Genomic DNA, 14,363 nt, shown 5'->3' with positions numbered 1-14,363 from the left:
AAGACTGTCGGCTGAGAGGATAATAACTACTTATTAACAGTTTAATTTTAAAGCGTCTTAATAGTCAAAAGTTATTTTATATTTATTTTCGGTATTATTATTGTTTTTTTTTAACAATTACAATAAGAAATGTTAGCTTATAACTCATTCGCACTATTGCCATTGATTAAACTGTTTGGTTACGACCCAGTCAGTTATAAATGAGGATTGAACGATTTTAGGAGATTAATGTGCCTTTCATAAACGGATAAGGATTAAAATAGGCTTGAACCAAGGCTATTTATTGCTTTACAATAGCGAGCTAACTGAGGTCAATCAGAACCATTTAAATATCTCAGCATTTCAACATTTGGAATAGAAATATTGCTTAAATATTTTAATCTTATCTCTCACATTCTTCTCACAGTGGAGGAGTGTTTTTTTAAACGTTGTTCACTTCGTAAAACTATATTATTTTGTTCAAATAATATAGTTCCAAAAACTGGCAGTAAAGTAACACCTGTTCAGCCAAGTGGGACTGGATATTCTTCTATTTATATGGAACTTATAGTTCAAAAGTTTCAGTCTTTCGTGACATTCTGTAATTTTTTTTGGTTTTTGTTTTGTTTTCATTCGCTTCGTCTACATTTACTGGATCCATTATCCCCCTCTTAATGAGGGATAAAGAGAAGTATTGAAATCTTGCAGATAATACTTTTGTTTTGCAGACAGGGAATAACATGTTCTTAGATTTCCTCTTCCCTAGGAGCTCCTCACTATCCAATGATTGCACGTCCTCTCTCCTCCAACGGAAAATTTAAGACTAGAAATAGCAATACTCTAAGAATGTAAAGTATTGATTCCAGATAAGATGGATTTATATATACATATATATTTGAACAGTACATTCACTTGTCTGAAGTTTGTGGGGTTTTAAGTAACAGAGCCGCGGCAAGAAGTGCCAATGGAATGTGGGAGAATAGCGGCCAATCCAATTTCGAAGCTTATTAGACTCCCATAGTATCTTGGTGGAACCAATAGAAAACTCACGTTTTCTTCCTTCGTTCTATTCAGCCCCTAACCTTGTCTATTTAGGTGAATGAAAGAGTCTATATTTGAGCCAGCTGGTACAGTTACTAACTCTGAGCTCATCCTAAACTTTTTCCTCCTGCTCCACACTCCTTTATCTACTTTCTATACACAAACTGATTTTACTGCAAATAATTTTTAAATAGTAAATTTTTATTGCTTAAATTAAAGTAATTTAGCCACACTTCAACTTATTGATTTTTACAAAATAAATTTTTTCTATCAAAAATTCAAGCTAAATAATTTTACTATTATCCTTGATTCTTACGAATCTAGTTTTAAACGAAGTAGCCAGCAGTTTTACAAATAATAAATAAACAAAACGAGAAATTCTTTTCCACTTTCCATAAATCTAAGTACAGACCTAACAAAAACTTACAGTTTAAAAAGTTAAGTATAAGGATTGATTAAACGCCAAAAGGTAAACAAAAATATTGGTAATAATAGTTTTAGAAAGGGCCTTATTTGGGTGGGGCAAACTTCCCTCCTTATGAGGCAAAGCGTCGAGTCTTTTAAAGTGCAAATCTGTACAAAATTTCGATTCGAATGATACTTCATTCATGAAAATCGGTTCACGTGTCGATAATTTGAAATGATTGCTATACTTCCCCTTAACAAGTGTAAGAGCAGATCGTCGCTTTATTGTTACGTAGGGGAGCCCTAACCCTATCATCCTACCAAATTTTATCAAAATCGGGACAAGATTTACAGAGTAATTAGTAATAATAATTTTGGAGGGGGCCTTACATTAAGGGGGCTAACTCCTCTCCCATTGGATGTGCAGGGCCGAGACCCCCAAAAGGCACATCTACATAAAATTCTGAATCGAATGACACCTCATTCATGAAAATCGGTTCACGCGTTTAGGCGCTACGTTGTTTACGAAAAAGGTAACAAGAAGAAGAAGAACAACAAGAAGAACAAGAACAAGAACATTTTTTGAAAAAGCCGTTTTTGCTCATTTTCGGCAACTTTTTTCTCGAAACCTATTAGATCTGGGTTGTTGCAAAAAAATTACAGTCATAAAGGAGGGTTTGCCCTATAGTTTAAAGAAAATTTGGGAATTTTATCTTTTATAGAAAAAGAGAAAAAAAAATTGACAAAGTTGGGTGTTTTTTTAACGTTACGCTTTTTCGTGCAGTTTTTGACGATCAACCCTTATACAACTGTCCTACCGGACAGTTTTAATGTAGTTTACTTCAATGGTATGCTTAGTAATTAAAATTGTTCATTTCCGTTTAAAGTACAACTGTATCCTCTATGCCACCATACAAACTGGCTGTCTACGCTAGTTTTATCTTAAACGCTTCAAGCTATGAAGTAAAAGACTAAACGCTAAAGAATTATTAAAAATATATACATCCTTTATTCAGTTATGAATAACATAAGTTTTTTAGCTGCTGCAGACTTTCAGGAAGTTTTGAGAAAGAAATGATGATGATATGGTGGAACTTATTGTTATCTTGAAACATTATCATGTGTTGTGACCCAGTTAGCAAGAGAAAACACAAACACACACAGATATAATGTTGTTTTCCTAAAAACTGCAAACTGATAAACAAATTTTACAATAACAATGTGTGTAAGGAAAAACTGTTTTTCCAAAACTTTCTCGTGACATCTTGTGCTCTCTGCCAGGGAAAGTATTTTACTATATTACCATTTTCTTCTCAGCACTAAAACAGTACCAGCTGATTTATTAGCCAACGATCAAAAATTTTCTTTTGTATAAAAACATAAGGGGAGAAGATTAATGGCTAGTTCATTTCACTGTATTATTTTCTCTTCAAAAATATTGATAATATTTTTACTATAAAATACTCTTTACTAGTTTGGGAAACGAACAATTTATTTTGATATTCCGTAGTTCTAGAAATTATATTAGGGCCTTGGTTTGTTTTTTAATGGAGAGTATTAAGCTGCCCGAGAATGTTCAGAAGTTTAAAAAGATTATATTGGTGTTATGAAAATAATACTAAGAAATAGTAATGCTAAGTGAGCTGCACTGTTGGATGAAATTACTACCGATTGATTGGCCAAGAGCCAAATCTTCCGATTCAAATTTATGTAAGCATCAAAATAAGAAATAAGTCCTCCTAAATGTAATTACAGGACTCAAAGTGGTGCACTGTTAGCCACAATGGATCCTCTTGGACCACTCTTCAGGCCAAATATCTTAAAAATTTAATCTAATCTAATCGTTAACTCCTGACACGATGCTGGTGTTCTGCAGATAATCGTGGCCAGTAATTAACCTGAATGATGTTGCAAACTTGCAACTCTACTTGGAAAGATCATGCGATTGACCTGGTCGAAGTTTCTTATGTATGTTGTGAAATAATTTACACTTATCCAATATGTATTTTTTTACTTGTTTTTATATATATTAAACCATATTTAATTCAATAATCCAAGGGGGGAAAAATTATTGTCATTTCAATCATATTTTCTGTTTTGTTTCTATGCCAAGCTTTCAACTTAGGTCCTAAGTCGTCTTTTTTATTTTTTTATTTTTGTTATCCAATCGTGCTCTATAATTTGTAAATGAATGTTATCTAAAATATATTCCCTACATAGTCCCGAAGTTAAAATCTTAGAATTAAAATAAATGAAAAATTATTTGAATTTGATTGAAATTGGCAATAATCTTTCTTATTAAATAATTAATTTTTGAAGAGATCTGTTTAATAATTGATTTAAATTAATTATAATATTCATAATAACTATAATTATAGTACAATATAACTGTAAATTTCAAATTATCTTAGTTAATGTAATTGGAATTTCTGGAGGTCGTGTTGGAATAATGGAGCAGTTGAGTTGGGAAGCGGTCTGGAGTCCCTTGTCCTCCCTCTATCCAGAAACAAAAGACATTGTTCCCTAGAATATTATAAGGTTTAGCTTTCTATGGGTAAAGTTAAGTTATAGAAGCGAAGGCTATGCTGCAAGAATGAAGATCAAAATATGTGTCTGAAAAGCCAGTAATTATGTCCCTAGTGTAGTAGATCAATAAGTTGTAAATCCAAGAGGTGTGAATTAGTGTGTGAGGTGCTTTTCTGCAAAATGAGCCAGAGCCAACCTTCAGATATGTAGCTATATACTTTTATATTATGTAAAAATTATGTTTAATGTGTTAGTGATATTTCAATTTTATATTAACTGATATTGTTTTGTTCATTAATTCATTTTTCTCCAGTTTAGTGTAACATAGATTTCAGAAACCTATGTGGAGATGTCTCTATATTAATTTTATTCTTGTGGAACATCCCCTTATAATATTATGTTACATTATATTGTAATCAAATTACCTTGGTACCATATTGTTGTATTAAACAAAAAATAAAAAATAACATTAAAATACTGAAAACGCTCTACTTCTTACTTGAAAATTGAAAAGCATTTAGACGATGCTTAACAAATTGATTCTTAACCATTCCAAGAATATTATTTAATTTATTTTGTCTGAGTTTAAGTAGATGTGGACGAATCAAATGATATCTTTAACAGCTATTTAGAAATAAAAGAAAGGTAGCCAATGATTGGCAGGCGCCGGTGATTCAATTTAGTTTAATTTAGAAAGGCTAAATAGAATAGAAGATGGAATAATTATTTACTAACTTAACTGATAGGAGATAAATGCAATACGACTCTTGAGGAAGCTTAAGTACACAATTATGAAGTGGCTGAAGGATTTGAAGATGGGTAGATACCTTGAGATAGTGGAGATCTGGCTTCATATTGTTTGAGCTATCTCGAATTACTAGTAGTTTGCTCTTATGAGCTACTTCTTCTTGAGATAGTAAACCATTAATTGCATATTGAAGGGCATTGACAATGAAATACCTGGTATATTGATGAGGAATACTCTCAACAAATGTATGAGACAAATAAAATACCAAATATATTTAATGGAATGCATATTGAAGTGGGAAATACCTCGCTTTCCACTATCCACTAGCCACACATACTTCTTGTTTTGGTCACAGCCCTCTCCAGCAATTCCTGATTTCCTTTTAAATCCTTTCCCTTTGTTTTTAGGGTATTAAATATAAGTTATTTATTATTTAACTGCAGTTTTTGTTTATGAACAATACTTTTTAGTAATCTTTATATTTTTCTTTTATTGTTTCAGATGCCGTGTTCGGGGAGTGTTAAAATCCTCGGGAGTGATTGTTTCGCGAATGCTTTTCACCTTTCATTGTTACGAATAACCAGTGTGTATAAATTTAATGAAAAATTGCTTCGGCAAAATTCTAAATTCCGTTCCAAAAACGCGCTACAGGTTTTTTTTTTTTGTTTTTAACGTTTAAATTAGTGTCAAGTGCCTAGTGTCCAGTGTCCACTCCTTCTGCTGGCAGCCACCCTGATACCGAAGACCACAACGATGGATATATAACAGCAAGATATTGTTACATATCCCAACCTACAGCATTCACAGGTAGGGCGGGGAATTCTTAGTGAGCCATGTAGATGACGGTCGTCGTTATTAGTGTGTCTCTTCTCTAGAGCAAGTAGCACACTAACATCTCCCGATACTTCGTCAAATTCCTCTGTGATTGATCTCTCGTCAACAATAAATAAATCAATAGAATTGAATAATTATAATTCCAATTATTAGGGTAGATATTTCATTGCATGTTACTATTATTGCATGTTTCTATTAGTGCATGACAAAATGACACTAGTCATTTCTTTAAAATAATAAAAGGAATTATAATTATTTAAAACATTTATATGGCCACTATTAATATCCTTCTTCGGAACTTCAAGTCCAAGTAAAGCAGAGTCGGTTAGTCCATTCTGCATGTTACTAAGCATGTTTTCTTTCTTTACATGATTATTTCAATTATTTATTTATATTAAATTATGTATTGTGTATGTACTTTAAAAATTTTCAGTTTCTTATATATTTAATTTTATTATGCAGTTGTTTTTAATAGATTTAGTTTTAATTCTTGTCTTGTTCCATTCTATAGCTTTATTAGTTTTGGTTTTTGTAGTCTTTTGTCACCCGGTAGTTTGTCAATTGATTGTTGATTGTATTCTAGGTTGTTGTCGTCTCCCTTCCTTCACTTGGTACATACTATATAATTATGTACTTTTAATTTTTAACCAAACGTGATTAACCCTTAGTCCGCCATTCATGCCTAATTTCCTAAAATAATTTCGCGACCGATTAACCATATTCCTTTACCGCGATCATCGCCATTCTTAGTCCATTCAATAGCCCCCCTAAAATGTGGGTTTGAGTAAAGTTGTCTTCAAGTTCGGTGCCTTCAGCAGTCAAGTGCTGATATTCCCATATCTGTTATTCGCTTTGATTTCTCTCGCGTGTTAAATTCTATTCTCCTTGTTCACCAAGAAAGTTCAAAACTGGTAGAAAATTTGTTGCTATTTAATTGCTTGATATTTTTTCAAATTCGGTTATTATTGCTGAAGTTCTTTAGCAGATCATATTAAAAGTTTCTTAGGGAAAAACAGTCCCAGGGAAATAAATAAGTTGTTGGGACCAGCTTGATATTTTTACGCTCTTATTTAATGCAAAACATTGTTGGAAAACTTATAATTTTCAACAAAAAACACGGTATACACACGTAACAGAAAGATAGAGCGATTGAAGTTAAAACGCACAAAAATATTTGTTACTGGCTCCAAAAAAAATTAAAGTTATTTGTCCCTAAAATCATTTCTGACACACTGAGCTCTTTTCTCTCTTTTGTTTGGGCAGTTTGGGAGGTGTAAAATAGTGAATTTATAACGGACCAAGTCCAAGAATACAATCCTGAGGAACATCAACCTCCATTGGTTACAAAAAAAGAAAAAAAAGGGTCAAACCCTTATTAAAGCTGAATATCTGTTAAAACATTGATAGTAAGAAGTAGAAGGTGTCCTAGAATTTGTTTGTTTTTTTTGTATTCTTGCAAAAGAACGGATGCTGGAACTGATCTGAAAATTGCAGTGAGCTGAAGTAAAATGAGAAAAGTGGAACTACTGGGGAAAGCTGTGGATTTTCAATTTTTAAAAAATATATTTTCCTTCATATTACTCTCAAATCTTTCTTAATACCACACCTCTGAACCTCGCGGCAAATTTAAGCATGCAATTTCCTGGGGAAAAAAATAAAAAACAATTTTCTGAAGATTTAGATAAGATCTTAAGGGAAAGGAAGAAAAACTCACCAGCAGACTGACTGTGTATTCTGGACCAACAGTAGAGGAAGAAGACAAGACTAATAAATCCATATTTCACTCTAAGAAATATTGTCTACATAAAAATTTCTTGAAAATAATAAAAAAATAAAAATAAAGAAAGAAATATTACACAGCCGGGGATGTAACAATGGCTGTAACAAGCCAGGAAGTGATGGTATGTTATTTTCTAGACAGGGATAAAGTACGGAATCTCTACAAATTATCTCTACCATTCTATTGTTTGTTTTTCTTGTTCCGTCTTCAAACAAGAAATACATTTGTAAATACAACGTACATTTGCTTAGTATCTGCTGGTTTCTTATTAGTCTTAATTATATTTAATACAGATATATAAGATTTATTTCATTATATTCTTATTTGACAACCCGCTTGACTACAGGAAATAGTCCTAACAATCCAGCGATGTTATTACGTTGTAGAATTCGCAGCATCCTTTCTCAAGATTTATCTGTATGTTCTAGAGATTTTCCTCCTCAATATTGAGGGCTGTTTCCGTTTGGTTTCTGCGGAAACTACGAGGGTCGTTTGAAAAGTCCGTGCAAAAATAGAAACTACTTAATTTTTTGTGGTAAACCTTTTTTATTTTTCAACATAGTCTCCTTTTACACTTCGTCCAACGCTGCTCTAGTTTGTTGATCCCTTCCGAATAATAGGATTTGTCCAAGTCTGAAAAATAGCCATTCGTTTCTGCAATCACCTCCTCGTTTGAATAAAATCTTTTTCCCGCCAGCCATTTCTTCATATTGGGGAACAAATAGTAGTCAGAGGGAGCCAAGTCTGGAGAATAGGGGGGATGTGAAACGAGTTGGAACCCTATTTCCATTAATTTTGCGACCACAACTGCTGAGGTGTGAGCTGGTGCGTTGTCGTGATGGAAAAGGACTTTTTTGGTGGGCCAATCGTGCGCGTTTCTCTTGCAGCTCGGTTTTCAAACGGTCCAATAAAGATGAATATTATGCATCTGTAATAGTTTTACCCTTTTCCAGATAGTCGATGAGGATTATTCCTTGCGAATCCCAAAAGACAGTCGCCATAATCTTTCCGGCCGAAGGAACGGTCTTCGCCTTTTTTGGCGCAGATTCCTCCTTGGTAACCCATTGTTTAGATCGTTCTTTGGTCTCAGGAGTGTAGTGATGTATCCATGTTTCATCCACAGTGACGAAACGACGCCTAAAGTCCTGCGGATTCTTCTGGAACAGCTGCAAACCGTCCTTGCAACACTTCACACGATTTCGTTTTTGGTCAAGCGTGAGCAATCGCGGCACCCATCTTGCGGATAGCTTTGTCATGTCCAAATGTTGATGCAAACTATTATGTACCCGTTCATTCGAGATGCCCACAGCACTAGCAATCTCACGCACCTTCACTCTTCTGTCATCCATCACCATATCATGGATTTTATCAATGATTTCTGGAGTAGTAACCTCAACAGGGCGTCCAGAACGTTCAGCGTCACTTGTGCCCATATGGCCACTCCGAAAATTTTGAAACCACTTATAAACTGTTCTAATCGAAGGTGCAGAGTCACCATAATGTTTATCAAGCTTCTCTTTAGTCTCCTGAGGCGTTTTGCCTTTCATAAAGTAGTGTTTAATCAACACACGAAATTCTTTTTTGTCCATTTTTTGAAAATCACTCGACTTCCTCGATTCAAACGAATGCCAAACACAAAGAAATAGACCGATCTGGCTGAAATTTGGTGTGTGTTCTTCCAAGAGATGCTACTAACTAAACATAACATCGATACGCGCCAGTAGTGCTATCTCTCTGACTTTGCACGGAATTTTCAAACGACTCTCGTATCCCCAAATCTTGCTGCTACGTTTTCCTTGGTTCTTTCTAACCTTTCCTATAGATTCTCCCAGGTTTGTTGAGCTTAAACAACACTAGTCTCATTCTATCCCATCAAAGATGGAATTCTACTATTATCCTTTACTTTATTTGGTATTTCTGGACAAGGATGCCCCCCCCAAAAAATTCTGGTTTATCTATTGCACATTTCGTATTTCTTCATAGTGAGTCAAAAATTTTTACAAGAAAAACTCATTTTGAGGTTTTCTTTGTTGAAAACAAAAGATTTTTCTTTGAGACAATTGTCAGTGTTTGTTTATTATGGTACTTAATCAAAAAAACGCTACAGAAAACTTAGATTTCACAGCAATTTAGCGATGAAATTCTTTCAAGATAAGTTCCTGTATTTCTTAGATAAATTTTTCTCTTTATTGAGACTTTGACGAAAACTTTTTCATCAATTTTATTTAATCGTGGTAAATTCATTGCATATACATGCATAATTACAATTTTTCTACTATCACAGTGTTTCCTTCTGTAAGAAGAAAGAGAAACAAGATTGAATGGATTAAGAGAAAGTCACATCTGATTTCTCTTGATATTTTATAGACTTATTAGTTTTCTCTTCAAGAAAAAAAAAATCCTAATCAATAATCTGTTGTAACCGATTTCAAGTTAATCTAATTCTTTTTTACTATAATTAAAACTCAGTATTGGATTTTGTCCAATTTGAATACATTACAATGCAGCAGAATCTATAGGGTTTTTAATCATGGTTTGCCCTAATTTACAGTTTTATTTGGTTTATCCGTAAATAGCGTTGCAGTGATAGCGACTAGCATATCACATCTAGGTTTATTGCATAGATAAGAATTTTACCTGCACACTATTTGCAGTACTTCGTCAGTAAATCTGCACTATTAATCTGTCCCAAAAGTTTTTGCTAAAACATATTTTTTGTTGCAAATTATATTTGAATGGTGCTAAATTTGTAGATTATTCAGGCGAGAAATAGTTTAATGGAATTTTTTATTGGAACGTTTTGTATAAAAATTTGCCAGTGTTTTGTTTTATTAATTAAATTTTAATTGTTTTAATTGCATCGGGTGCCCTCCTCGAAGATCCAACTCATCTTGCTTCCAACGGGGTTTACTTCTGGGCTGTCTGTGGAAATTCTGAAATATTCTATCTCGCACCTTTAATAATTTAGTCATTTCTTCCTAATTGTTTAATTCTATGTAAATAATGGGGCTAGGTAACTCTTTTTTTTTTAATAATGGAGGCTGTGGTTCTTCAGGGAAACATTCATGGTTTTTCAGGTAACATTCACAGCTGTGTTCATTCTATGTGCTTCACATCTTCCAATTCATCTGCAAAACTCAATCTTTACGGCAAATGTAGAATTTCTTCTCCTTCAAAACCGGAGGTTTTGAAAGTGGAAAACGTAAGTGAACGTTCAAAAATAGTCTTTACTTTTTAGAAGTGCCATCTATGTTCTTCGACATTCTTTCCAAGTGGCCAAGCCACTTAATTCTCCTTTTTTTTTTTTTTTTTAATAAAAATAAACCTACTATAATTGGATCCGAATTCAAGTCCTTCTGTTCCCAACTGAATCCTATCTTCCATCCACCTTCCTACAGAACAGATTCAAAAATATTTCATAGAACTTTTCTTCCCCAAATAGATAGAAATGTTCGCATTTCTTTGTCAGTAAACAGCTTTCGTTTCCATGTATAAGGAGGTCTTAAAATTGTTTTGTATATTAACAGTTAGCCTCTGGAGGTTGGCCTGAATCGTAAAACTAAATCTGTTTCTACTCCTCATAATTAACAGCAATAATAATAATAATAATAATAAGGGAAGGGATTAGCTATGAGGTTAGCATACTGGACTCCCACGCGGAGGTCCCGGGTTCGAATCCAGCAGCTGACCCTTAGATTTTCTCTTCCTAGGAGCTTCTTACAGCTCACTGTCCGGTGATGGACAGTGTTGTCTGTAACGAGAGAACACTGTCCGGAGGCCGGCAGTGCACTGGAAAAAGCTCCGGGCGCTAATAACCTCAGCTGTTGATGCGCCAAAAAAAAAAAAAAAAAAAAAAATAATAATAATAATAAATGGTAAGGGATTAGCTATGCGGTTAGCGTACTGGACTCCTACGCGGAGGTCCCGGGTTCGAATCCAGCTGCTGACCCTTAGATTTTCTCTTCCCAGGAGCTTCTTACAGCTCACTCTCCGGTGATGGACAGTGTTGTCTGTAACGGCAGAATACTGTTCGGAGGCCGGCAGTTCACTGAAGAAAGCTCGGGGCGCCAATAACCTTAGATTTTGAAGCGCCTTGAATCATTAAAAAAATAAATAAAATAAAATAAATAACAATAATAATAGTAACATTAAAAGGAAGGGATTGTTCTAAGTGGTTAGTGCACAAGATTCAAAAAAGTTTGAATCCTTCCTACACTTGCATTTTTTCCTTTCTGTGTTCCTCTTACTACGTGTGATGGACAGTGTTGCCTGTGAGGAGATAACACTAACCGAGAGCCGGCAGAACATTGAAAAAGGCTCAAATAACCTCAGATGTTGATGCCCTTAATTAAATATTATAACAATTAAATAATAATATCGATTAATATTTAATTTCAAGATACCCCAATTTAATTGGCCACACATACACACTAACACACAAACTTTTTCAATTGGTTAAAATCTGGGAATTGGTGAAAATTTATTATTCTGCAAGTTGCCCACAAAATCATAATAAATAATTTTTAAAAAAAAGTGCCTTCAAATCATATAAATACTAGACCCGCATAAGTTATGTGTATTGCAGGATAGCAAACAACATTTCATAGGCGAAATTAATGAAAATTCACTCAAAGTTAAAATTTCCAGTAAAATGAAGAAGGGGGCTCGTTGAAAACTAAAATAATTCTATCGCCTCTATTATGATTGAATTTTATCTATTAATTAAATAATTTAATTAAATTTTTTAAATGAATAGTTCATAATTAATAAAAACTTTATTTATAGGAACTTTGTCATGATGATTTATAATTAATATTTTTATTTTATGTAATAACCACGCTGAAAACATTATATTACATTTAACCAAAAGCTTCTAAATATTTTTAGGGCGAAACAAACTGAGCTTTTAATTACTTATGGGCTTAAAGAATAATTCGGCCAAAATCTCTCCATTTTGAGTAACTTTAATTTTTTATTTTCAATTTTTTTTATCTTATTGATGATATTTAATTTTTATTACATTGCTAATACGTTTATAAATATTTTAATATTAAATTTATAATCTAATAATACCAATTCAAAAATAAAATCAAGTAAGAATGCTTTCTTGGAATTGTAATAAAAAATTAATTTTTTGTTAAAACATAGATTTATCTAGTGAGTTTCTTCAGCGATTTTGGCTTCCCTTTAGGTATTCCATCCCTTAACAACAAAAACAACACTTCTCCTGATATACTCAACCTTCAATACGCGTAGGGTCTGCCGAGATAGTCAACTGGAGGAGTGGGAGCCACCAAATTGGGGATTTACCATACCCACAGGTGAACTCTATGGTTTACTCATCACTTACACTTCAATAAACCCACATATATCCACCATATCTGCCACATCTCGTCACCCTGGGGAAGTTATATTGTTCCTTGGGGCTTACCCTTCGATTTGATCAAAATCTTGAACTTGAGGATTATAAAAGGGAGGGTTTTACACACACACACACACACACACACACCAGATTTTAATATCAATTTAAATTTGAATTTTCATTGAAAAGAAAGTTTATCTTATTTTCTATTTTCTTTGCTTTTTTTTTTTTTTAAAAAAAAAAAAAATTAATGCCTGAAAAAAAGAACTTTTATCTCTTGATCTTACTTATATAAAATTACCAGAGATCAAGATGAAAGGCCAAAGCTCTTTTTTAAAAAAGAAAGTATCTTGCTTTATGGTTTACCAGTAATCTCAGAGGTAAATGCTTAAAGAGGAACGGTTAATGATCGTTGTAAAACAGCTTCTATCCCTTGAGGATATAAATTGGTTACCGGAATTTTATTTATTCATTATTAATACTCTTCGTAACATTCAGTTTATCTCTTTCAGTCTCTCTTTTGGGTCTCGTTATTTGGTTTATTTAATAAGACCTGTTCGTATTGGATAGAAGACGGAGACTGTTATATTTTCATTTGGAATATAATAATAATGGATGTAGAGCTTCTCTAATTAGGTACATTGTATTATAATTTATATAAAATGTAATATTTTAATGTTATCTCAAGGTATAATGTAAAGTTTAAATGTACTCTCCTAGTCAGTCTTTCAAACTGTATTTATTAATACATTAAAGATGTGTATTAATATGTATTATAAATGTTCACTTTCTTCGCATTGTACAAAAATGCTGTTGAGTGCTGTTGTCCTGTTGAATGAAATTTGAAGTCACAACTCCCCCTTTAAAAAACCCAATTAAAACAGTATTTCTTGGGAAAATTTAAACCAAACTTTGGTTTCAAAACCAAAATGGGGGTAGCCCAATATATGTATATTCGGTTTAAATGCTAAGTTAAAATGAAATCGTTTGAATTTTATTAGAAAATTGTAGAGAAATGTTGGGTACTTGAGAATACTTCTGGTAGATATTTTTCTAAATCGGTATATTTCTTACTTATTATTAAAATCGTACAATCTACTGTAATAGCACATTAGAGAAGAATCTTGCGTTAGCAAGTTTTAGGGAAAATTGTTACAAATAAAATTACAGATTTTTTTTTAAATTATGTTTACAAAATTTAAAAAAAAAGCAACAAACTCCCTGGAGCTTTTATTAAGTAAATCACGAATAAAATCGAATATTTGGTCCACACATTAGGTCATGGCAAAGGGGGTTCTCGCCCTTCTTCCCAAAATGGGGGCTACCTTTTTTTTTTGTTTACATCAACCCAGTTTAAAAAAAAAATAAATTAAATAGCAGATAAAATTCAAAGGACCTAAATTATTCGCCAACTAAATTTTTGGAAATATAAGAATTTGAACACAGGTCTTAGTACAGGGAATAAGATGAGAAGGAAAAAAATGTTTAAAGGACATGTTAAATTTTTAATGTAGGTTTAAAAAAAATAATAAATAAATAAATAAAAATAACCTGAAGCTTAGAAAACCTAAAAAATTAAAATTGTTAAATTAATTGAATTAAAAAATTACAAAACAATAAAAATGTGTGTTTTTAAAATTAATTTAGTGGATATTTAAGTTTATTTAGCTTCTTTTTCCCAATCTTTA

At 32.8% G+C, this 14,363-nt stretch overlaps 1 protein-coding gene across 1 annotated transcript in view; it reads right to left on the bottom strand.

Moving 5' to 3' along the window:
- The window catches only part of LOC141446973 (metabotropic glutamate receptor 2-like), a 308,858-nt gene that overhangs the window by 294,164 nt on the left and 331 nt on the right, over positions 1–14,363 (bottom strand). The window lies entirely within an intron of this gene.

The sequence above is a fragment of the Rhodnius prolixus genome, unplaced genomic scaffold (genome assembly GCF_049639745.1).
Source record: "Rhodnius prolixus isolate KJV_2025 unplaced genomic scaffold, Rpr scaffold_7, whole genome shotgun sequence".
Classification (NCBI taxonomy): Eukaryota; Metazoa; Arthropoda; class Insecta; order Hemiptera; family Reduviidae; genus Rhodnius; species Rhodnius prolixus.
The sequence above is the reverse complement of the archived record's forward strand: the minus strand, read 5'-3'. Positions and strand labels throughout refer to the sequence as shown.